Raw genomic sequence first — 24,702 nt, 5'->3', positions numbered from 1 at the left:
TTCCAGGTATTAAAGACACTTCAAAAGTAATATCTAAGCCAAATGGAATATTTTTCAGGAAGTAGGCATTGTATTAAGTCTTCTAGATGTATTAATTCATTGAAAGTTCACAAAAGCCCTATATGAGAGATATTATTATTTCCATTTTACAAACAAAGAAACTGAAGCACAGAGAAGTTAGACAACTTGCCTAACTACATAACTACTAACTACTTGAAAAGATTATCTAGGTAATTTGGCTTAACCATCTAGACTTAACTAAGGTGCTATATATTTGTCACAGGTAAAAGAGGATATAGGGTTTTTAAATAATGTCTTAAAACCAGGTGGAGTTTCAGGACTGCTAATAAATGAAATTCAGTATTGCAAAAGCTTTTCTTTGTTAAAAAATGAATAATAAATGTCACAACTACTTATACAATTACCCATGTACAATAGTCCTTCCTTGCATTTTGTTTTGAATAGGAAAACTGCCATTCATAGTTACTAACAAAGAATTTCAAGATCAAATAAGAGACAAAGCTTTGCAGAACCATAACTAGAAACAGAAGATAGCTTATCTTGACACCTAATATATTTATCCATCTCTTCTAGCAAAGGCAACTAATGGAAATGCTTGAACCATGATTTTTCATCCAGAAAAGTAGAGCACTAGGAACATGTTTGGGATTTTTCCAAATAAAAGAGTTAATGAGTTAATATCATGAATAGTGCTTAATTTCTAATTGCTATATTTCAAAACCAACTTCAAGCAAAACAACATTTGGGGTAAAATTTGAAGAAATCAAAGACCCAAGTCCAAAATTATTTCCCTTCTTTCTACTTCTTAAAGCACAGAATCTGAGCAACTGACAGCAAAGAACTATGCATTCCCCTTCTGTTCAAACTAAGTGTTCTCCTAGTCTTAAGATCATCATCTTTCCTTTAAAGGTAAAAATCCTTACTATACCTAACTAATGGCACTCATTATTTATACATAATAATTTATTCCATTTATTTAATAACTGAGGCATTCTTCTCTGTTAATTGAACAGTTTTCCCTACACATTTTGCAGTCTTTTTTTCATTTTGCATCTTTATCAAAAAGTTATGCTAACTTATTCTCCAGAAACTTAACTAAGAACAGTGAAACTTGCTTTCCTTTTATGTTTTTCTTTTTTTTTACTTTTCCACCCCTCTGAATTTAAGTAAACTTTATTTATCTTCCCTTCACAAACAAAATTATAAACAGCATGGCAGGTACTGTCCCTTCACTATTTCCCAATAACAAGAACCAGCTATATCTGGGCACACAACCTTTTATACCCACAATAATATTTTAAGAGACCATTCATACTTCTCCAATATTTCAAACTGTAATGCAGTATGCCAAACTTGCTAGTAATTAGATGGGGCATTTTTCTTTTCCTCATGAACACTTAAAATATAGCAGTGACTTTTAATTATTTGAGACATGCTCTTTAATATATGAACATTTCAAACATGTTATGATATGAAGAGATTAATATATTTTAAAATATCTTCATTATTTCATGTATGTTTTACCATTAAGAAATGGTATGTTATAGTTCCAGATAAAGTATTAGAATGTACATGCTAGAAAATTAATATGATTTGCTTCTGGAGTTTTTAACCCTACTGTATCACTACTGTCTCTAACTAATTTAATAATATATGTAATTATATCTCCTACAATTATATCTCCTCACCTGTTTGTTTTACTTTACAACCTCCCTTAACTTTTGAGACTGAATGAAAAGATTTGTATTACAAAAATTGATATGTTGCCTTATTACAATGGTGCATAATTATTGGAGAGCTTATTAAAACATATTAATGTTTCTGAATCTGTAGGTTTACATGAGATCTGTGAATATGCATATCTAGTTCCCTGATGATACTGATACTAGAGACTGTGCTTTGGGAAGCGCTGCCTTATAACATTGAATGGGGTTAAAAAAACACAACTTAGTAACACAGTAGTAACACATAGTGTATGTTTGAATGGGGAACAGGGCTTGACTGTGAATTTGTTTGAATCTTTGGAGTTAATAATGACTAGCAATTATGATAGAAATAACGTTGGGAGATTATAAAGACAGAAACCACTGCTCTAAATTGCCCCCAGTCTGCACTCCTACTCTGTCCTTTTGTGAGTATGGGTTTCATTGCTTTGACAAGCAAAAAGTTGACTATGCAATGCAGAATTTCATTAACAGGAGTTCCTTGTTTGCAGGTAGTCTTTCCCCCCCCCCAATTCCACTTTTAACTTGTTATCAAAGGTATAACACACAAAAAAACGTGAGACAATTCAGTATAATCTCTGTGAAAACATCAGCTCACTGAAACACCAACATAACAGTTTCAGATGTTTTTACAGGAAAGAAAATTTAGGTCAGCCTTATAGAGGAATCTATAAAAGAATGGATAATTGGGCACACACACGTATGTGCACATATGCACAAGCACAGTTTTTCTTTCAAAGATGTCGTTGTTTCCGTCGCCTTCATGCATAATACCTTTCATTACAATAAACATTGTTCCTAGGCAATTGTAGTTAGCACAGGCTTTGTTATCTTGTTTAGTTTTGTTCTTTCTAGATACCTGTCTCAATCTAGCAGGAGGTGATCTTTTTAACTTGTCATAAATAACATCAAAAATAGCACCTTAAGCAAATACAAAAGTACACTTTGCTAATATGATAATGTGTGACAACTAATGAGAAACAAACATATGTATGTGTAATTTAAGTTTACCATCAGTATGGCAGAGGTTACTACCTTGATTTTTTCCGTCTTATGAATGGGATTCCTAAAAGGCCAGGATCAAGCGTATAACTAATAAACAGCCTTAGAAACTGAGTGATGGATTTGATCTCACTGCTGTTTAGTTGACAGATGGGAATCCAACAGACATAAACTCTGTACTTCCAATTTATTGCTGGGAAGGGAAATTGTGTGCCCAAAATGCCATAAGACAGGTTGTTCTTCCAGCATTTATAGTCTGGTGGGAAGGAGAAAATAAAGGTCCTGTAGTCTTTCAAAAAAGACAGTTTTAAGCCATTTTCAACATAATATTTCAGATTTCCAGTTTGGATGAGAATGTGAATATATCAGGGCCAACTTCTGAACCTTTTGAAGTTCATTCACATAATATAACTTTTTTTCCCCCAATATCAGTTTTAATTCAATGTTGAATTAAATGAAAGATTCTTTACCCAACCTACTGCAGGTTGTCAGTAAATGTCTTACTTATGGTAACTCTAAAAATGCTTCCTTGAAATGTTAAAATTATGTATTTTGTTAAATGTGTTTGAACTATGTATTTTGATTTTTCCTATATACTAGCTAGATGGCCCAAATAACTGTTTGCTCAAATATGTTGAGTCAACACTATAATAAAACTAAGATAGTCTCTAGTATGGTATGAATATGAAATGATTATGGATATTCATGGACCTGAAATTTAAAAAAATACATTTAAGGCTTATTATGCAGATTAACTGTATTATATTACTTGGTTCTTATATGATAAGCCTTTAAACACTTCAGTGTGAAAAAATATAATGTTCACCTTTGGGAAGATACCAATATTATATTTCATGGATCTCCTTAATTGCAATTATTTAATATTTAAGCTTCAAATTTCCTGCAAACATAACTAGTAAGAATTCTATCAGTATGATTGCTCACTTGATTTCTCTGTTCAAACATAAGTTGGAGTGGCAACATCTTAAGTACATGGGGTTTTATTAATTAATGAAGAAATGTATTAATTCACAGACATTGGTTACTAATTTATCATATATGAGTATCAGAGTTTTTAAATGTCTTTACAAGGAGTGAATTTGTCTGGCAGTTCTTGCTATGGCATTAACTCCAGCTAACATTCTCACACAAACTAGCCTGATAACAAAGGGACAGAGAAAGGAAATGTAGATGACTTAGTACAACAAAGACACAAAAAAAAGGCAAAGCTCACATCCTGTAAGATGGTATATTGAGTAGAAAATTAGAAAATGAAGAATACTGTATTAGAGCATAGAAAAAAATTTCATGACTTCATAATGAACTGGTTGTTCATTAAGCTTAGTTGTACAAAGGAAATTAAATCTGCTGATATTGTCCACGGAGGAAGTTAAAACAAAGGGCAAGCACACTAGGTGAGACTTTGCTCTACAGAATAGAAATTGGAGAAATATGGTAAAGAAGACCAACCAACTTAATGTGAAATCATTGAAAGCATAAATAGTGAGGTGTAGTTAACAAAGGTTCAAGATTAAAGAGTTGCAAATAAAACATATAAAGGAAAATTAATAAAGAGAGAAAACTTCTATCAAGGTTGTTTGGAACAATTAGGAGACATTTTGTAAAACAATTTTTAACCTGATTGTATGAAAACCCAAGGTGTCAAAATGGGGGCTGGAGGAAGGAAAACCTTGTCTATTAGTGACTGTTTCACTTCTGGTGCTTTTATACCACTTGCGTTTTTTTTCCCAAATATTTTCTATATATGTGTTCATTCCAGAGTTTTATTGCTATGATATGCACTGAGAATGCAAAGTGGAAAAGTGAAGGGGAGACTGTACTTGCCTGGAAGGTTAGCAATCTAATAGAAATTTAAACAAATGACTATAGGAGTGATGTCAACAACACAGATAAATAGAACAGTCCTTGTCTATCATGTCCCACCCCTCAACAACAACAATTTGGCATTATCCATGGGCAAAAGTGCTTTGTCAGAGCTGTGAGATCTAGTACCATATGCCAGGGGGCCTGGAAGGAGCCTCACCTCTGTGTGCATGCAGTAATAGGCATAAAAACCTTGGTCTCAGCTGTGGACCCAGTTGTGGCCCATGAACTGGCTCTAGCCTCTCTTGGCCATTATTTGGGAACCCTTGGAAAGTCCTGTTGCATTCAGTCTCCACAGATGAGAGAATCTTTGTGGAAGTCCAGGTTCCAGAGGAGAAATTCTAGCACACCACTGGAGCAAAAAATGTTACAAGTTTGAGCACATCAGAGAGGATCACTGAATCATGAGCTGCATGATTGGGGGTTGGAAAGCAGCTGAGAGAGCAACAGATGGGACACAGAGGACATTACAGGGACGTGGATCCTACTAACTGTGACACGGACTCCATTAAGAAGCCTGTCCATGAACCACTGCACATCCGTTGCCTGCAGTCTCCCCAGCTGGCCCATAGGCACCCCCAGTACTCCATGTGACTCACCCCCACTTCTTTCAAAGTTGTCTGGAACAATGTCCACCCTATGGCCAGCGCCCTGTGTGTAATCCTAGTGGCAGCAGTGAGACTGAGCTTTGACATACAAATCTTTCTAAATCTAGAGAGAGATTTGGATATCATACAAACAGTGAGTACAAGGAGAAAGTTAGCCCAAACCTTTGGGTCAGGAAGACACTGCAAACTTAAGGTTTAGTACCATCCTTGAGAAGGCAGAAGGGAAGCTGTCAGCACCTGGCCTGGTATATTGCAGGGTCAACAGAGGCATAAAAGATTAAGAATTGTACAGTAAGAGGGAACAAGGAGAATGGAACAGGCATATCCATAGTATGTCTGAAAAAGCATCAGAATCCCTAGCAGGAATTATGGCTGGTGGAAGAAGGTATTTCTTTCCCAAAAGCAATCAGTAAAGACTGGAGGAGGTGACTGTTACTTCAGATGTGAAGATAGCAATGCAAAACTTCAGGGAACATAAAATACTATGGGAACATGACAACAACAAAAAATTATGAAAACCTTCCATTATTCTATTTCCATATAGTAACTGATCTTGAAGACATGGAGATCTGAAATTTTACTTGATAAAGAATTTGAAATGGCTGTTTTAAGGCAGCCCAGTGAGCTACAAGAAAACACAGACAATTCAATGAAATTAAGAAAACAGTACATGAAAAAGTGAGAAATTTATCAAAGAAATAAGAATCATTAAAATAATGAAAAAATTCTGGAGGTTGAAGAATACAATATATGAAATGAAAAATGCAATAGAGAGTGTAACAGCATAATGCATCAAGCAAAAGAAAGAATCTGTGAGTTAGAAGACAGAACTTTGAAACAGAATAACAACAAAAAGACTGAAAAAAAGTGAAGAAAGCCTATATGACCTACTGGATACTATCAAAAGAGGTAAATTGTGAATTACTGGAGTTCCAGCAGGAGAACAGAGTGAGAAGGGGGCAGAAAGCTTATTTAAAGAAATAATGGCTAAGAACTTTCTAAATCTAGAGAGAGATTTGGATATCAATGTTCACAAGATTCGTAGGTTACCAAACAAACTCAACTTAAAGAGATCTTCTCTGAGATACGGTATAATAAAACTGTCAAAAATCAAAGACAGAGTCTCAAAAGGAGCAAGAGAGAAGAAGCTTGTGACCTACAAGGGAACCCCCAGAAGACTATCAGTGTATTTCTCAGCAGAAATCTTACAGGCCAGGAGAGTGGGATGATACGTTCAAAGCGCTGAAAGAAAATAACGGCCAACCAAGAAAACTTCTGGCAAAGTTTCCCTTTGGAATAAAGAGGAGATGAAGACTTTCACAGATTAACAAAAGCTGAGGGAGTCAACCACCACTAGACCTTACAAAATGCTGAAAGTGTTCTTCAATGACATGAAAGGATGCTATTTATTAATGTGGAAACATAAGAAAATATACAACACATTGGCAAAGTTAAGTATAAAGTCAAATTCAGATTAATACTGTAATGTGGTGTGTTAACAACTTAACTCTAGTGTAAAGGTTAAAGGACAAAAGTATTAAAAATAAACATGCCTACAATAATGTTAGTGAATACTCAATATAAGAAGAGGTAAATTGTGACATTAAAAACGTAGAAAGGGGCAGTAAAAGGATAGCTTTTGTAAGGGAGCAAAGATGAATTATCAGTGTAAAATAGACTGATGTATTTATAAGATAATTTATGTAAGCCTCATGGTAACCACACATCAAAAGCATAGATTGACAGAAGATAAAGAGAAATGAATCAAACCATACCACTACAGGAAACCATCAATTCACAAAGGGAGGCAGCAAGAGAGGAAGAAAAGAACAAAGGAACCATACAGTGGTCAGAAAATAATTTAAAAGATGGCATTAATAAGTCCTTACCTATCAATAATTACTCTAAATATAAATATTAAATTCTCTAATTAAACAATATAGAGTGGCTGGAAGGATAACAAAAGCACAAGACCCAAAATATGCTGCCTCATGACACTCAACTTTAGCTTTAAGGTCAAAGTGAGGGGATGGAAAAATATACTATAAGAGTAGAAACCAAAAGAAAGGACAAAATAGATTTTTAGCCAAACCTCTTACAAGAGACAAGCTCATTTTATAATGATAAAGGTCAAAACATCATGAGAATGTAACAACTAGGAATATGCATGCACCCAACACTAGAGGACGTAAATATATTAAATAAACACTAGCAGATCTGAAGGGAGAAATAGTACAAGAGAAGGAGACTATAGTGCCCAACTTTCAACAATGTATAGATCATGCAGACAGAAAATCAATAAGGAAACACTGGATTTGAACTATACTTTAGACCTAATGTACCTAACAGACATATGCAAAACATTGAATCCAACGCAGCAGAATACACATTCTTCTCAAGTGTACATTCTTTGCAAATGCACACAGAAAATTCTCTAGGAGAGATCATATGGTGGGCTGCCAAAAAATGTCTTAGAAAATTTAAGAAGATTGAAGTCATACCAAGTATGTTTTCCATCCATAATGGTGATGAAATTAGAAATCAATTTAACTGGAGGAAACTGGAAAATTCACAAATATGTGGAGATTAACCAGCACACTCCTAAACAACCATAGGGTCAAAGAAGAATTCAAAAGGGAAATTTAAAAATTATCCTGAAACAAATGAAAATGGCCAAAAAAATGCCAAAACTTATGGGGTGCAACATAAGCATTTCTAAGAGGAAAGTTTATAGAGATAAATGCCTACAGTAAGAAAAAAAGATCTTAAGCAACCTAACTTTATATCTCAAGAAATTAGAACAAGAACAAACCAAGCCCAAAGTTAGCAGAAGGAAGGCAAATATCAGAGTAGAAAGAGACCAGAAAAACAATAGAAAAGATCAATGAAATTATGAGCTGATCTTTTTGACAATATAAACAAAATTCAGAAACTTTTAGCTAGACTGAGAAAAACCAAGAAGACTCAAATAAATTAAGTCAGAAATGAAAAAGGAGACATTACAACTGATACCACAGAAATGCAAAGGATCATGAATGCTATGAGCAACTATATGCCTATGAATTGGATAACCTAGAGGAAATGGAAAAATTCCTAGAAACATATAACCTACCAAGACTGAATTACGAATAAACAGAAAATCTCAACAGACCAATAAAGAGTAAGAAGATTGAATCAGTAAACAAAAATCTTCCAAGAAAGGAAAGCACAGGACCAGATGGTTTCTCTCGTGAATAATACCAAACATTTAAAGAAGAATTAATGCCAATCCTTCTCAAACTCTTCCAAAAAACTGAGAAGAAGGGAATACTTCCAAATGCATTTTATGAGGCCAATATTACCCTAACATTATAACTTGATGAGGACACTACAAGAAAAGAAAACTGCAGGCTAATATTTCTGATGAACATAGATGCAAAACTACCAACAAAGCAAACCAAATAGCACATTTAAAGATTCATACAACATGATAAATGGGACTCATCCCTGGCATGCAAGGATACTTCAACATGTGCAAATCAATACATATGATACCCTACATTAATAGAAAGACAGAAGTTATGGTCATCTTAATAGATGTTGAAAAAGCATTTGACAAAATACAACATGTTTTTCATGATAAAAACTCTAAACTAATAGGGTATAGAAGGAACATATGGAAGTGTAACAAAGGCCATATATGACAAGCCCACAGCTACCATGATAATTAATGGTGTAAGTTTGAATGTTTTTTTTCTCTCTAAAGTCAGAAACGAGACAATGGTGCCCACTCTCATCACTCCTACTCAACAGAGTCCTAGCTAGAGCAGTCAGGCAAGAAAAATAAATAACAGGCATCCAAATCAAAATGGATGAAGTTGAATTGTCTTTGTGGATTATATGATTGATACATAGAAAATCTAAAGATTTCACCAAAAAATGATTAATCAAGGAATTCGTTGATTAAAGTTGTAGGATACAAAACCAACATATAGGAATCAGTTGGATTTCTATACACTAGCAATGAAATATCTAAAAAAGAAATAAAGCAATCTCATTCACAATAACATCAAAAACAATAAAATACTTACGAATAAATTTAACCAGGGAGGTGAAAGATCTGTATACTGACAAATGTAAGACTTTAATGAGAGAAATTGAAGAAGACACAAATAAATGGCAGAATATCCTGTTCATGGATCAGAAAAAATCATATTGTTTAAAATGTCATTAATACCTAAAGCCATCTATAGATTCCATGCAATCTCTATCCAAATTCCAATGGCATTTTTTACAGAAATAAAAAAGAAACAATTTGTGTAGATCCATAAAAGATTCCAAAGAGCAAAAGCAATCTTGAGAAAAAAGAACAAACCTGGAAGTATAAAATATCCTGACTTTAAGCTATCTTATAAAGCTATAGTAAACAAAACAGCATGGTGGGATTTAAAGGGTCAACTTCTTCAAAGAAGGATGAAACTACATCACAGCATTACTTTGAAAGATCATTCTGGTAGCTACAGGCAGGCTGGATTTCAAGGGAAGAAAATAGTTATTTCACAGATTCAGGTAGGATATGAAGAAGCCTTAAAGAAAATAGCATCACAGACAGAGAAGAATGGTTTTTAAAGATATTTAAGTTGTAAAATCAATATTTAATGATGAATTTATTTTAAGGCATAAAAGAGAAGTATAGTTTATATGACTCCCAGCTTTTTGACTGGTTGTTATCAAGTATAAGGATTGGATTTGGAAACAAAGAAATAATTAATACCTTTATTGATGGGTATTTAGAGTACACTGTTGATTTGTCAGATGTGTAGTTAAATAGGGAGAAAAAAAGAATATGCCAGTGAGGGTGATATATAAATTTTCATGCTTAGTATTGATATAAACTGGAAAGTGTTTATTGTCAAAAGGAGGATGAATCAATAGATAAGCAGAAATTGCATATACAAGGGAGGGGTGAAATAAGAAAGGGGGGGTATGGAGTACAGAACCAGGCAGAGACGTGAGCCTTGAGCAAAAGGCACCTCCTCTTCAGGAATGAGAGAAGGCAAAGAGGCAGCATGAATGAGAACACAGGAGGGTAGAGGTGGGTCACCCTTTGTGGAGGGAGTGGAGGTCTGTGGTCTCAATTTTGTAGTACAAGGTGTTATCTGGTGAGATGGAGCCTAGTTAATAGGGGGTAAGGATTGACAATGGAATTAGTATGCTGATAATCATTGAAGGAAATGGGTGAGGAGGTTTAAAAGCAAATTAAAGGTTATTACTGTCACTGGAAGGCTCAATCCTTAGAGTTTTGCAGATTTCCCCAGCTACACTTTCTTGGACTGGGTAGGGCTAATGATAATTATAATAACCAACATTTTTGAATGTTAATTATATACCAGGCACTGTTAAATCCTTAATTTTCACAGCAGATTTATGAGTTAGGTATCATTATTATTCTCAGTTTATACAAGTGGAAACTGAGGTATCAAGAAGTGTAAAACTAGAGCAGATGGTCAGCATAATTAGGGAGGCTTACATTCAACTTACAGTAATAGGACAAGCCAAAATAGCAGAGGCTTAACCAAGGTAAAAGTTTATTCCTTTGTTCAAAATATCCCGAAGTGGTCAGTCCAGAACTAACATGATGCTCCCTGGTTTCAAGTATGCAGGCTTCTCTGTGTCATTGCTGTGCCATTTCCAAGCTTGCTTCGTGATCCAGTATGGCCACAGGTGCTCCAGTCATACTTCACAGATTGAGAAAAACAAAGAGGACAAGAAAGATGTCTCTTCCCTTTCAGTTAATGTCCCTTTCTAGAAATTGCACGTACCACTTTTGCCTGTACTCATAGAACATGGTTGCATGTCTACATGCATGTTTTTCTCTCCAAGGAGGGTGTGATCTATTTTTATTTAAAGTATATAAAAATTGGAATAAAGGAAGAGAAAATGGTGGGGATGCCTCTTACCTTGTTTGATTTGGACAGTTTCGGGTTTGTTGAATGAAAAGAGACAAGGATAAAGAGTCAACGGTGCTAATAAAGAGTACAGTTAAGTGGTGAATTACAACGACAACAAAAAGAACTGAAGCCAAGAGGTGTTGATGGATGGATGGAAAAGGAAGATGAAAAGGCCTTGAATGACTTGGTGAAGTCAAAGAGGCATTGTCAGCATTACTGAAAGAGAGAACTTCATGGACAATTCCATGAGGTGGAACTTGTGAGAAGGAGAGTATGGGAGTTGAAGATTTTGGAGGGGAGTAGTCCCAGCAACAGCGGAAAGAATGCTCTTCGTATTTTGCTGATATTAGGTCAAGATATTTAGGGGCCAGGTAGTTAAGAGATGGAAAGGAAGATCTTAAATGACTAGGCCAAGAATGCTTAAACGGTTATTATTCAATATATATCACAGTAGTGTTGACAAGGGTTAAGAAAACTGTTTCCTATTACTGGGATAATGCCTATACTGTTTCATTTTAGACAAATACTTAGTCAAAGTTCAAGTTTACTTTACACAGATGACATTTGTTATGTTCAAAATTGCAAATCTTCAAAATAAATAATGTTTCAGACAACTGAATCTTTTCACTCAATGCAAACCATTCAGATGGAAAAGTTCCTAAAATGTGTTACGAATTTCTTTCTTAAAATAATACACAGAACATATTTTATGGTTGACACTCATTGTTAAATATAACTGTCAGTTATTGTCCTAGAGTGAAATAGACTCTCAGCTCATTTCTCCATTTCTTTCATTTTAGGAGTTCCTCCATGATGCATTGAGGTTCTGTGATTTTAGAGAGCTTGATCATCTTGGTTATTTTAACAGTTTAATTGTTCACTGTATCTCTAGAATTAGAGATTGTGAGATGCTAACCCCTTGGTAAAAGGTTACTATAATTTTAAAAACTAAAACTCATAAGAAAGCTTCCCATTTTTTTCATCTTGCCTTAACACCAAATTATCTCGTGCCACCACCAGTGTTCTTGCTTACAGATTAGAAGGGATTTGTACAAATGGAAGTCCTATTTTGCTTTCAGAAAAAAATTTTTTAAAGTGAAGACTATTCTACCTAATAAGGAATGCTTTTTAAAGCAAGCCTCTATTTTTAACTTAAAAAATTTTAATTTCTCTCTAAATACATTTTGAAATGACATGTGGAATTTAAATATAGTTGGCACAGCTCTATTTCATTATTCCTGTGTACATGCTAAGAGGAATTGAAGCTTGTGAATTTCTGTGCACTAATTTGTATTTCTGCAGATATTCTGCTTCCTTCTGCCTTCTACACCCAGAAGTTAGAGGGCCAGAATAGGGAATTCCAGTCACTTCTGATGAGTGAGTTGAAAGATTGCTGAAAATGTTGCCAATTGTATGGGAAATTGGCAGTCTTTGAAAAAGTACTCTCCTGGCAGATCATTCAGATAGATTGTGCCAATGTCAAGTCTGTTGTTAAATGTCAGGGAGAAGCAAATGAACGTATGCATTTCATTAGGTAAAGTTATTTATATGGGTGGCAGAGGTGGTGATTCCTCTGGCCTTTGGTTGGATGGATGACTTGTTGCCAAGACCCATCTATTTCTCCCACTTCATCCCTAACTCCACCCCCACCCTTGCTTACCTGAAAAGATACAGTAGAAGATTAACCTAGTCATTTAAAAGTCATCTTGAGAGAATTCTGTTTCCTGGCACTTCCTTCACATGTTAGGACTCCAGTGACTTTTATTCTGTAATTACCAACCACAAGTGACACAGGTGACTGTCCCCAGCATAGCTGTGCCTGCAGAGGCTACAAAAGCTTTCGAGGTAACACAGGCAGCTTCACAGGTGTCTGATCACCAGTGGACCCCATGTGATGTGAAAAAGAAGCCCGTGGCTGACAATCCTCAGCTTTGAAGGCAGGTTCAAAAAGAGTCACATGCCTCTGTTTTCTGAAGGCTGAGTTAGATGAACAGATATTTGGCTCTTTCAAGATTTCTTTGTGGGACTTAAAGTTGTAACTTTCATTTGTGCCCAAGGCCTTCACAATAAAGAGGGCCACATGCTGGAAAGGTGTGTAGCAAGGATGGGCTTTACCTGAACGACTTTACCCTTCATTTTTGAAACTGGAGAAATTAGTAAAGCTTTCTAAGTGATTTGCTGAGTTGTGATTGTTGAAATAGAAACTTTTCTATTTTATTTTCATTTTTCTACTCTTGATTCTGGTAATTAAAGTCATAGAAAAACAGGTCAGGAAAGTGGAGGTATGAGGTTGGTCATAACTTGTATAAATATTAATTTGAACCTTGAAGAAGAGCTGTCTCTACACATATATTTTAACATAATAATGTAAATTATTAGGATCTGGAAACAACCTTCTAACTATGGTAGACTCACATTTTCTTAAAGTACTGTCAAAGAATTGAAGTTTCTGTATTTTTTTCCTTTTGTGCCTTTTAATGTTTCAATCTTTATAACTTAGCATCCTTTTAATTAAATAGCAAGTATTACATGTTAATTGCAAAGAGTTTTAAAATTTAACAGATGTGTATAAACAAGAAGAGAAAACAGGAAAACAGTCTCCCTCAAGTCTGCTATTTTGCAGCTGTTTCCCCACAGGGAGCTAGACATGGAAGTGTGACTTCACTGGAACTAGTTAGTAGGTACACCAAAGATGAGTTAAAGGAAAGGAAGGTTGATTGGAGAAATCCTTGTAGAAGTGAAGAGGGGAGACAAATGGAAGATGGGTAAATAGACAATGTGCGTTATTTGATTTCAAAGAGATTCTTTTATGTTAAAGCTTTGTTCTTGGTGAACTGTTTCATTAATTCATTAATCCATTAATTTATTAATTAGTTAACATTTATTGAATGTTTATTATGAGCCAGGAGTTGTTCTTGACACGGAGGATGCGTTAATGAGTAAGACAAGAACTTAGAGCCAGTAGAGGGATGCAGCTGTTTTAACATCCAACAGCAAATAAGTACTGAGTACCTATTATGTTCCAGATACATTTCTAGGTACTGAGGTATTTCTAGGTACATAAATGAACAAGGTAGATAAAAATTCCAGCCTTCATGGGGGGTGGCAGGTATGGACGTACTAACACAAGGGAAGGCAAATGGGAGCATGTCGGTGGGGTTTCAGGAAGAGTAGGCAGACCCGTGTGGCGGGATCAGAGTGGCTGAGGATGTGCACGGTGGGGCCTGAGGTCAGGATGACTGGGACCAGGCCATCTAGGCCTTGTAGGACATTGGATGGACTCTGGCTTTGGCTCTGAGTGAGATAAGAAGATTTGAAAGGGTTTTGAGCAGAGGGAACTGAATCATGTTTTAAAAAGGGTCATTGTGGCTGCAGTGTGCTGAGAAGAGGTTTTATTCTTTTGACCAAGGAATGGAAACAGGGAGGCCAGTTGAGACGCTACTGCAAAAAAGCCGGACAACAGGTCATGGTGGATTGGATGGGATGGTAGCAGTGGAGATGGTTAGATGTGGTCAAACCTTGATTTGGGGTATTCTGAAGAGTCAGTCACCAAGATTTGTTGACTCAGGGAATATGGAGTATGTGAGAAAGAGAAATCTCAGAAGACTTGAGGATTTTGGTCTGAGTAACTGGGAAGTGGCCCTTTGCATTTACTGAAATTTGGAGAAGAGCAGGTTTGAAGATAAAGAATAGATGAGTTTTGAGCATAAGTTTGCAATTCTTATATAACCAAATAGAAATATTGAACATAAAGATGGGCTGGAAATGTAAATGTGAGAGTTATCAGCAAAAGTGAATATGGACAAAAATGGAAAGAGGTAGAGGGAATGTGAATATGGATACAAGGACTAAACCCTGAAGCACAGTAAATGTAATAAGTTATCAAATAGTGGAAATACACATGGAGTAGAGGTTGTCTGGACCTGCCAACTCAGGGAAAGTATTTTAGATTTTATTGCAAATGTTAGGAAACTCTTGGAGCATTTTGAAGAGGGGAGCTATGTATGGCCTAAAGATGGAAAGTTGATATTAAAAACTTAGCAGAAATCTCAGAAAGTTTTTATACATATTACTTATATTCTCTACATTGTGATTTAAATCCATGACCCATATATCTTCCATCAGTGGAATTAGAAAAAGAATTGGTTATATCTCAATGTAGGTTGAAAAGAAGTTATTTTTTCATTCTCTTCATTAAATAAACCAGAGTACTTAATTTCTTTCTTAAGTTTCAATTTCTTGGAGCTTAATTTATATAGAATTTGTTTATCATCTTTGTTTCAAAGGGAATTTCATAAAACTGAAATTCTATAAACATATTTTTGTATTGTTTTTGGACTTCATACCCTACTCAATATTTGCCTGGGACAAAACATGTATTTTTGTTGTTTTATATATTTTAAAAACACTTAAACATCGTACTCCTAATCATAGCTTTAGCATTATAAAAAAGGGAGGTAGATAGTCACTTCACAACTGAAAGAAGGCCTTGATTCTGGGACTCTCTAAGAGGCCAGATGTCTAATAGTATCTCCTCAGCCTTTAGACAGAATTAAATGATGTCAAGAATTTAAAAAATGTAGTTGTCCATCTTCAAAATTTCTACAATCGCCTAAACTGAATATAATTCCAATCAGTTTACATAGAGTGATTAAAATTATTCTCTTGTGATAGTTGGCTAAATTATACATATTTTGCCCAGAGATATCAGCTTTGAGCTAAAACTGGAAATTCATTTGCATTATACTGTGTTTAAACCTACTCCTAAAATACCTGACAAGCAAACTCTGATAATTTTTTTCCAAAATTAGTGCAACAAACTGGGCACATAGTAGGTGTTCAGCAAAAAGTTCATGGAAACACTTTTTCAATATTTATAGTGGATGTCTGCTGTATATACTTATATATGAAGTATATGTATTTTTAAGTATAAAATAAAAGTGAGGGAAGAAAAAGAATAAAACCAGAAGTCCTTCACAGCCCAATATTTACATCACTTGTTATTATTAATGAGTGTTGTCTGTTTCCCTAACATATTACTTGATAGGACTGAGTTATTTGCTCATAGAATTAACCCCTTTCATTGTTACAACTCAATTCTTCATTAGTTCATCAATTCTCTCTACCCAGTGACATTTTCTATTTACTATATAATCATTTTTATATATCAACTATATAATCAAAATAGATGTAGTTTGACCAATATAGATTTCATTAAGAAAAGTGTGTTACAGTATTAAGAGGGTTCGTATATAAAATGTGTATACTTATATATATGTGTAGGGCACAAATAACCTGGGGCAAGGGATAGGCTGATGTAAGGAAGTTGATTTAAATAGTAGAGACATTTTCTTTTCAACATGTTAATACTTTCAAGAAAGCTTTTAAATATTTATAATGTATGTCACTAAGTGGATTCTTCTTGGAATGGTGGTTTTGGAGCAAGCCCATAGATAGTAATAAATAACACATAATATTCATATTTTACAAAGCACTTTACAGATATGTTAAGTAGATTATCTTTGTAATAGATCTATAGATATTGTTTATCCATGATATTGCACTTGAGAAACCAACGTAACACAAATAGATTACCTCAAATCCTTTTAAGAAAAGGGTAGAATATAAAATAAATTTAATAATTTAATTTAGTAAATTAAAACCACTTATGACATGTGAAACCATTTTTTTTTTTAGCAATGGACATGGCCTTCAAACATTCTTAGTTGGATCTAATGGGAAGTGATCTCTTGATCTCTTTAAACACCACCTCCCTTAAGCTCAAAAGCTTGAAAGTAACCATATAATATTTGGCTTTTAAAAAATATCTAGCGATCAGATAGGGAAAATTTTGCAGTGGATTAAAAATACCTGCTTTGACAGCATATCAAAAAGATCGTATCTTCTGAACCAAGTACTGGAACAAGTAGTGATAGGGCATGTTAAGAACTTTTTGTTCTACAAGTTACTACTTGTAAACAGAAATGTAAGAAATAGTCTTAATCTTATTTGTATCCCTTTTCCTAGTATGGCTTTTACAACTTGTATTTCCATCTTTTCTGTTACTTTGTGAAGGGGAATTTTGGTTTGTTATATATATGTAAGTGTATGTGTGTGTGTGTGTGTGTGTGTCTATACATAAGAGAAGAAAGAAAAGGAAAGAATATTTTAAAATCATCTATTCAAGGTAAAAACCAAAGGTCTCCTTGTGAAATTTTGCTTTAGTTAATTTGTAACTTTTTCTTGACTATCAATAACTAGTACTTTCAACAGCATTTTGTCTGAATGTTTATTTGAAATGTAAAAGTTTTTTCTGGTAAGAAGCAGTAAGATCTTAACTGGTTTTCACAAAATACACTTTAAGATCTAAGGTGTAATTAAGTAGAGAAAAATAGTGAATACCGATAATAACATACTTTTTAGCAAACTGCATTTCTGTGGAAAGTGTTTATAATATTTATTAACATACAGAATTAGTCTTAACCTGCTAGAAAGAAGAGAAAATGCAACACCTTCCAAAGATGCAAATTGACAATTAACAAAACAATAGAATTCTAGGCCTTCCTTTGCCAGAGGTGCAAATTGATAATCAGGCTCTGCTGAAAAGCTGGTTGTTTCTATTTAAAAGTTATCTTCAGATGAATGCTCCCCAAGGAAGAAGAAAACAAGAATATGGGCATTTTTGTTAAGTAGAACATCCAATCTATAATGATATCATCATTCTAGTATTCTTTGCAGTTTATATTTGAAAAATCACAGCCAAAAGGGAGGAAAATGTGTGAATTTGGTTTCCCTATGTGTAGAACAGCACTGCTTTTCACATTGATTGGTGAATCTATTCATTGTTCTGACCTTTACTTTTAAGGTATTAAATAATATAGGGACCTGGCTACCTGAAGAATCGAATAGCACTTAACAGTGTCTCTGTAGGTCCATATTGTGCTATGCATGTGTTTGGGAGTTTCTGCCTTGATGTCTCTACACTCAACACTGTTTTACATAAGTAGGCATTTTAGTTTCTCTGATGTTCTGTTCTGTTTGATTTTATCTGCTTCTCTGTAGTTGTTGATCTGATCATCGACTCATGTTTACTTGGTATTTGGAAGTCTCTGGCTGTATTGAAAAGTTGTTGTTGTTCTAATTTGTTATTTCAGCAGGTATCCTACAGTCAGTCTGCATTTATTGAATGCTCTGGAGTGCCCGGTACTGTGCTAGATGTTGCAAATACAAAGATGATGATTAGTCTAGCGGTGCTTTAAGCTCAGAAGAGAATGAGGTTTGAAGTAAGAACTCCTCCCTCCGTCTCTTCCTTCCCTCCCTTGGCAGACAGTTACTGAGCATCTAAGTATATAGTGGTAAACAAGACCGTGTCCTGCCCAGATCCTGCTTCCTCGACTTGGTCCATTCATCGCTCTGGGTTTACTGAGACAGGTTCTGCACATACAAGCATACGGCTGCATACAAATATATAAATGATAACAATTATGATCTGTGTCCTCAAGGAGTGTGATATTTTGGCTAAATCCCTGAATCTTTCTAAGCTTTAGTTTCCTCCCTGGTAAATAGGAAAGATAAAAGCTCCTTCGGAAGACACTGGGGAGGTTGTGAATAGGTAGAGACAGCGTGTGTGGAAGTTCTTACCCGGTTAGTACACCAGAAGTTACTGAATTCTGCTGTTCCAGGAAAATCGTATATCATAATATCACAATTTTAGAAGAGAGGGCAGCTTAAGTCAAAGAAGAGGTTGGTTTTATCATACAGTAGATATTCAATTCTATTAACATACACAGTTTTACCTTTGTGATGAAGTAATGCATAATTTTTCTGAGGCAAGTATTTGAAATGTGCATTGAGTCTTAGGGGCAGTAACTAATGGGAAATGGTGTAGCTTAATGGTCACAGATCTGGGCTGTGAAGTCAGAACGACCTGGTTTGAGCCCTTCACCATGTACTTATGCAGTGTCTTCAAACTACAGCTTCTTTATCTGAAATGGGGATGATGAAATCTGCCTCAAAGGATTGTTTGTGAGGATTGCTGCCACATAAAAAGAAATGACGAAGATTATTTGTAAAGTATCAGGTACATAGCTCTCAGTCAGTGGCATCTACTGTTAGTATTACCAACTTAGTACCAGGTAGTGGGGAGACCCGGCCTCAGCAGCCCAACAAGCAAGGCTTTACTATTCTGCCCTTGTTTCCTAACTGTGGCCATCAAGTAAGAACTCAAACGTTCATGAAAGCTGGAAAGGCTTTTAACTTGTGGCATGAAATTAAACTCAACAATACCAGATTCTCAATAGAATTTTGATTTATGAACAACAAGCTCTTGTATAAATATGTATCTATTTGCAAATTTGGGACTCGTAGAACTCAAGACATTCCCCCACAGGCTTATGAAAAGTCCGCTGTACATTTGCAAAATGAAGCTGGGAGCAAAGAAATGAAATTCAGATTAGTGATTGTGGGAAAGAGGTAATGCAACAGTTGTTAGCTAGATCTCTGTTATTCATTCATTCATTCATCTATTCATTCATTCATTCATGTTAGTTACTGTGGATTTGCAGGAAATCACAGATGTGTGTGAATATGCAAATACACTATCATACTTCAAAATTACTTTGAATACATTGTTTTGAAGATTATCTTCTCATGGACAAATGGAGGACTAAGACAAACATAACAAGTCTTTGCTTCCTTTGTAAATATATACAGCATTTACTTGGTGAATTGAACAATAAGTTTCCATAAGTGTTGATTGACATCCAAAACTCTTTTACATGAAATGTTGAGGATGCTACCCTGTGGTGTTTATACCTATAAGGGGAGTTCTTGCCGACTAAGAGCTTCTGAACAGGGCAGTCCCCCTAGAAGTGGTCTTAACCACAGATGGATCCATAAGGAAGCTGGGCACCATTTTGTCCATTGCTGCCATGTTTAATCACTCCTGAAATCTTTGGGAAGTAAGCACTGGTCTTTGGCAGAAGATGAGGACATAATATAATTTGGTAGATCCCAACCCACCCTCCCACCTGGACTATGTCTCCAGAGGATGTTTTTTCTCCTTTCCCTCCTCTCCCTGGGATTCAGCTATCCTCCATTCTCTGAATTCCCTAAGTCCCCATAGCCTGGCCCCTCTCAGCAGTATTCATTTTCTCCTGCTGGCTGTGGTTTGTCTTCGTGGGTGCCTTTGGGCACAGCAGACATTGGTCTCCTACACAAGCTAAGCCAGAGAGAGATTATACCTCCTTCTAGTTACAGGGCACTCTAAGAAACATTCCTGTTGTGAGGCTGAACAGCACTCTCTCTGCTTCCCTTAGGGGCAATGATCTTGTTCTCCAAATCACAGCCTTTGCGTGATCTGGGGCCACAACTTCAGTGGAGGAATCAGTGGCTTAGGGGCATTGCCTGTTGTTCTTTTGGGGTCACTTTGCTACTGGCATTTTTAAAATGCTACAGCAAGCTTTCAGCCGCTGTGCCAAGTGCTATCTTCTGACAAGGATCTGAGCTGGTGGTGTAGGCATTACGCAGGCTGTGCCTGCCTCCCCTGGCTCCTCAGAGGTGAGCAGCAAGCGCCAACTGTCCCCACCCTCCCTGCCTCCTGCCAGCCCCGAATTCCAGCTTCAGAAGAATTTTTGATGAGTGTGGGACTCCGTCCGACAGTGCCTTAAGCAGATCATGGTACTCGGTTTACACCTGCCAAAACCTGTTCTAAACAGGTCAGATCTACTCTTTCTGACTTCAGAGGTCCTTCGGCAGAATCCATTCCTTCCCAGGAAGAGCTCATTTTTTTTGTTTTGTTTTTGTCTTGTTTTGTATTTAAAGAAATTCGAAGTCTAAGGTGGAGATCTTAAAAATGTACTTCCTCACTGATCTCCTAGGGATTCTCCTAGGAATCTCAGAAAGATTCATCTTTTCAGCCAAATCTAGCAAGGCTGCCTCACCCTCCCTCCCTTCTATCAGTCACCCCTTAACTGCTTTTGGAATTTAAGGTTTTCACCAGAAGCCATTGATATATTTCAGCAATGATATATGGCCCCCAGGATCTCTGTATGCCAAGCGTCCCACAGAATCACAGTCACTGTCATGAAGCAGATTGGTTTCAGCTCTAAAGATTGACATCTCTTTTTGTTACAGTTACGCATGTTTACATTTTTTTTAGCCATCCCCAAAGAGGCTATTGCGCACACTGTGGATAAACATCAGAACACAATCTCGGGTGTTTGAACAATATCATTTCCTTTATTTTCTATTATTTAACATAATTATTGACATTATGATCTTATAATAACATAATTAATCATAATAACATAATTACTGACTCTCAAGCCACCATTGCTACCAGACTGGTGGAAAATCTAACCTCAGTTGTTCTTGGGCTTCTGAACTCATCCTTCTGGTTTGATTGCTGAACTTCTCCCAGGATCTTCTTCAAGACCAAGGCGCTGATTGGAGTGGTGAAGCCCCCTAGTTATTCAGTTATCTTTACAGTTGTGGTAACAAGACTGCCTGAGGACCTGGCATAGCTAGGGATTTGAGGAATGGATCACCAGGGGTGGTGGCCAGGTTGATTGAAAGTGGGGGTGAGCACCTGAGCTGTGGGATGTGCCCTCCTTTCTGTCCCACAAGCAGCAACCCTTTTAGACTATGTGGCCACCTTCCTCTGAAAGGTCTTGTGGCCCCAAACTTTTATTTCTGAATCTTAGCTCTGCAGATATTCCCCCTCTACTCAGAAATCCTCTGTGGCTCTTCTTTGTCTAATTCAGTCTCTTTGGCTTGGAACCCAGCATCCTCTGTTCTAACCCAGTTTCCAGGTCATCTTCATTTTCCAGTCTTCCTCACCCAACATATGCTTTGCCTACAACCAAGACCATTTTACAGTTTCTTTAAGACCTTATACCTCCATGCTTTTTCCTTCTTTGTTCCTACTGTCCTTTTCATGTGGAATTCTTTTTATTCCAAAATCTACCTGTCAAAACTTTTTTCCTTTACTCTTCATCATATGATATGTTTTGTTTTGTTTTTTTTCTTTGAACTCCTTCACTTTATCATGGCTTTTTAAAACTGTGACATATTTTTGTCTGGTATATGCCATTGATGCATAGGTTCTCTGCATATTAGGATTAGAAAGAACTATAGAGCTCCATTAGTTCAGTAGTCTCACTGTTATGTTTTAGTGGAATATATAATTGAATTACTGCTGACTTTTCCTGATTTTCAGGAAAAAAAGTTAATCCATAGAACTTTTGACTTTTACGTTCACCTATTGGGATAGGCAGCCTTTAAGATACTGCGTCCACGATCTCCCCTTCCTGGCATTTACACCTTTGTGTAATCCCTTCCCCTTGGGTATAGGCTGGACTCATTGATTTCCTTGTAAACAGCAGAATAAGCAGAAGGGATGGGATGTCCTGCCCTTACTCACATGGGGTATTACCGACCAGTGCTGGAAGCATAACCATTCATTACAAATATTGAGATAAATGTTTCAAATTTTCTTAAATTACAGGAATGTGTATGGAATACCTATCTTATAGTACTTCTCAATTAAACTTCTTCATACAGTGTGCAATATTTCAAGGAAAATTAGCCTTAATATGATCTTCTATTTATTTTTAGACACTGTACCATATAAATGGAGTCCCTGTTCCCAATGATTAAGTAGATTCTTATTCATATTAGGGGCAGAATATACCTTATCAGCCTTCTTCAGTGGACAGATAGATATGTACTTTTTGACTTTCTAAGACCATCACTTCAAACGTCTTGTTTTTTCCCCTATTCTCTATAATACGAATATAGTATATTATTTTCATTAACTTTTGGGTCTGACAAATCAGTCTTTTTGATTTCTCAACTTTATTAAGTGTGTATGGAATTCACATATTTTTGGTGATTTTCATAAAAATTGCATGCGGCCACAAGATCTGTCATGGGAATTATACCGTATACCCTTTTTTTTTTCTTTTTAGTATATATTTCTCTTGTGCTCATTGTTTTTCTGTGGCCTTTCTCTAATAACACTAAGTAGAAAAATGGCCAGTTTTGTAAGCCTTGTATTGTAGTGTGTATGCGCTTTCCTCTGGCCCCTATGGTTCTTCATGAATCTTGGCGGACTTTTAGATTTGGTGCAATGTTTTGAGTATGTGTTGTTTTTAGGAAATGTGTTTTTTTATTGTCGTTTCTGTTGTTGTTTTTCTCTCTAATTAATGTGAAGTCAGCAATTTCATTTTCCCTACTCCGCATGCTGTTGTCATCAGCAGTCCCTATATAATGGCTTTTGATATGTCCCATTGTGACACATTGGACCCTGTCCCTAGTTAATCACTCATTTTAGGGGACTGATTCTGGGCAACAATGCTTATATTCTCTATTCACTTTCAGTATTAAAATCTTTGGTACTTCATTCTCCTCTACTATTTTCTGTGGCCTGTAACTTAAATATCCAGTCATATTAAAACTCTTGGCAGAGTTAGTAATGCCTCTTTTCTGATCGCCCTGAGGGAATTCTCTTGACAAGACCAATGGCTTGGGACCTTGTAATGCTTAGAAAAAAGTTTCAAGCCCCTATGACCTATCCCTACCTATTGGTACTGTTTTAGAACCTGCTTTTCCCATATTTTGTAAGAAAAGCAAAACCTTGAAACTCTGTAAACATTTTCCAAATCCTGACTTACAAAGTACCTTTAGTACAAATTATAGTGAAAAGTACTTGTATAAAACTATGCCCCAGGGGCTTTTGTAGATGTATTCAGCAGTCCAGGAAATCAAGATATTCATGAATAAATCTAAAATGATGCTAAATTCACACAAGCATACACATTATTATTTTGTCATATCTTCTTTTTAAATTCAACAAACCTTATGGAGATACATATGTAGGAATGCGTGTGTGTGTATGTGTGTGAGAGAGAGAGAGAGAGAATGAGAGAGGGGTTGGGGCGAAGAAAGAGGGGGAAGGATGTGGGTGGGAGAGAATGGGAATGCATACACACAATATAGAAATGTAGGGGATATTTTATGGCAACTCCGACTCCTCTTACATCTAGATGGAAGCATCCCAAAAAGATGCGAACTTTCTACCAGTTGGATTCAATAGTTTATTTTTTGGCTGAAATAATGAAGAGAAACTTAGAGAGAAAAAAATCTATTATGCTAAGGTTATTGACATATTTTAAAGACCTTATGAATGTATATTTTTGTATATGCATATTTTTAATTGTGTGTATATAATTCGTATCAAACATTACTTTTGCTTCTTGTTGTACCCAAACTGACCTAGTTGATTTATATTACCCAGAGAATAGCACTGAGGAGAAACATTTTCGATGTGTTGAAATCAGCTTTGATCACAGTCATTTTATCCCTGATGTCTGCATGGCTTATTGACTTCCTGTAGCCAGAGACAGGAAAATGCATCTTTGTTTATCCTCCACCAGGCCTGCACAAGGGTACATGTGCTCACTCACACTGGCTTGGAAAATAACAGGCAAAGAATAACTTCAGAAGTAAATGCTTTCTGTTCAGAACCAAACA

The 24,702-nt window shown here is 35.9% G+C and overlaps 1 protein-coding gene and 1 long non-coding RNA gene across 15 annotated transcripts in view; one reads left to right on the top strand and one right to left on the bottom strand.

Annotated features, from left to right (window-relative positions):
- Nucleotides 1-24,702, top strand: part of SOX5 (SRY-box transcription factor 5) — a 931,123-nt gene that overhangs the window by 203,597 nt on the left and 702,824 nt on the right. The gene's annotated exons all lie outside the window — the stretch shown is intronic.
- On the bottom strand, nt 1,984-14,273 carry LOC130680716 (uncharacterized). Its single transcript, XR_008993783.1, has 3 exons — nt 7,476-14,273; nt 5,372-7,236; nt 1,984-5,332 (listed from the first exon to the last, which is right to left on the bottom strand). It is a non-coding gene; the product is annotated as an uncharacterized LOC130680716 (long non-coding RNA).

This window comes from Manis pentadactyla, chromosome 14 (genome assembly GCF_030020395.1).
Source record: "Manis pentadactyla isolate mManPen7 chromosome 14, mManPen7.hap1, whole genome shotgun sequence".
Taxonomy (NCBI): domain Eukaryota; kingdom Metazoa; phylum Chordata; class Mammalia; order Pholidota; family Manidae; genus Manis; species Manis pentadactyla.
Note: the sequence above shows the minus strand (reverse complement) of the source record. Positions and strands in the feature narration are given on the sequence as shown.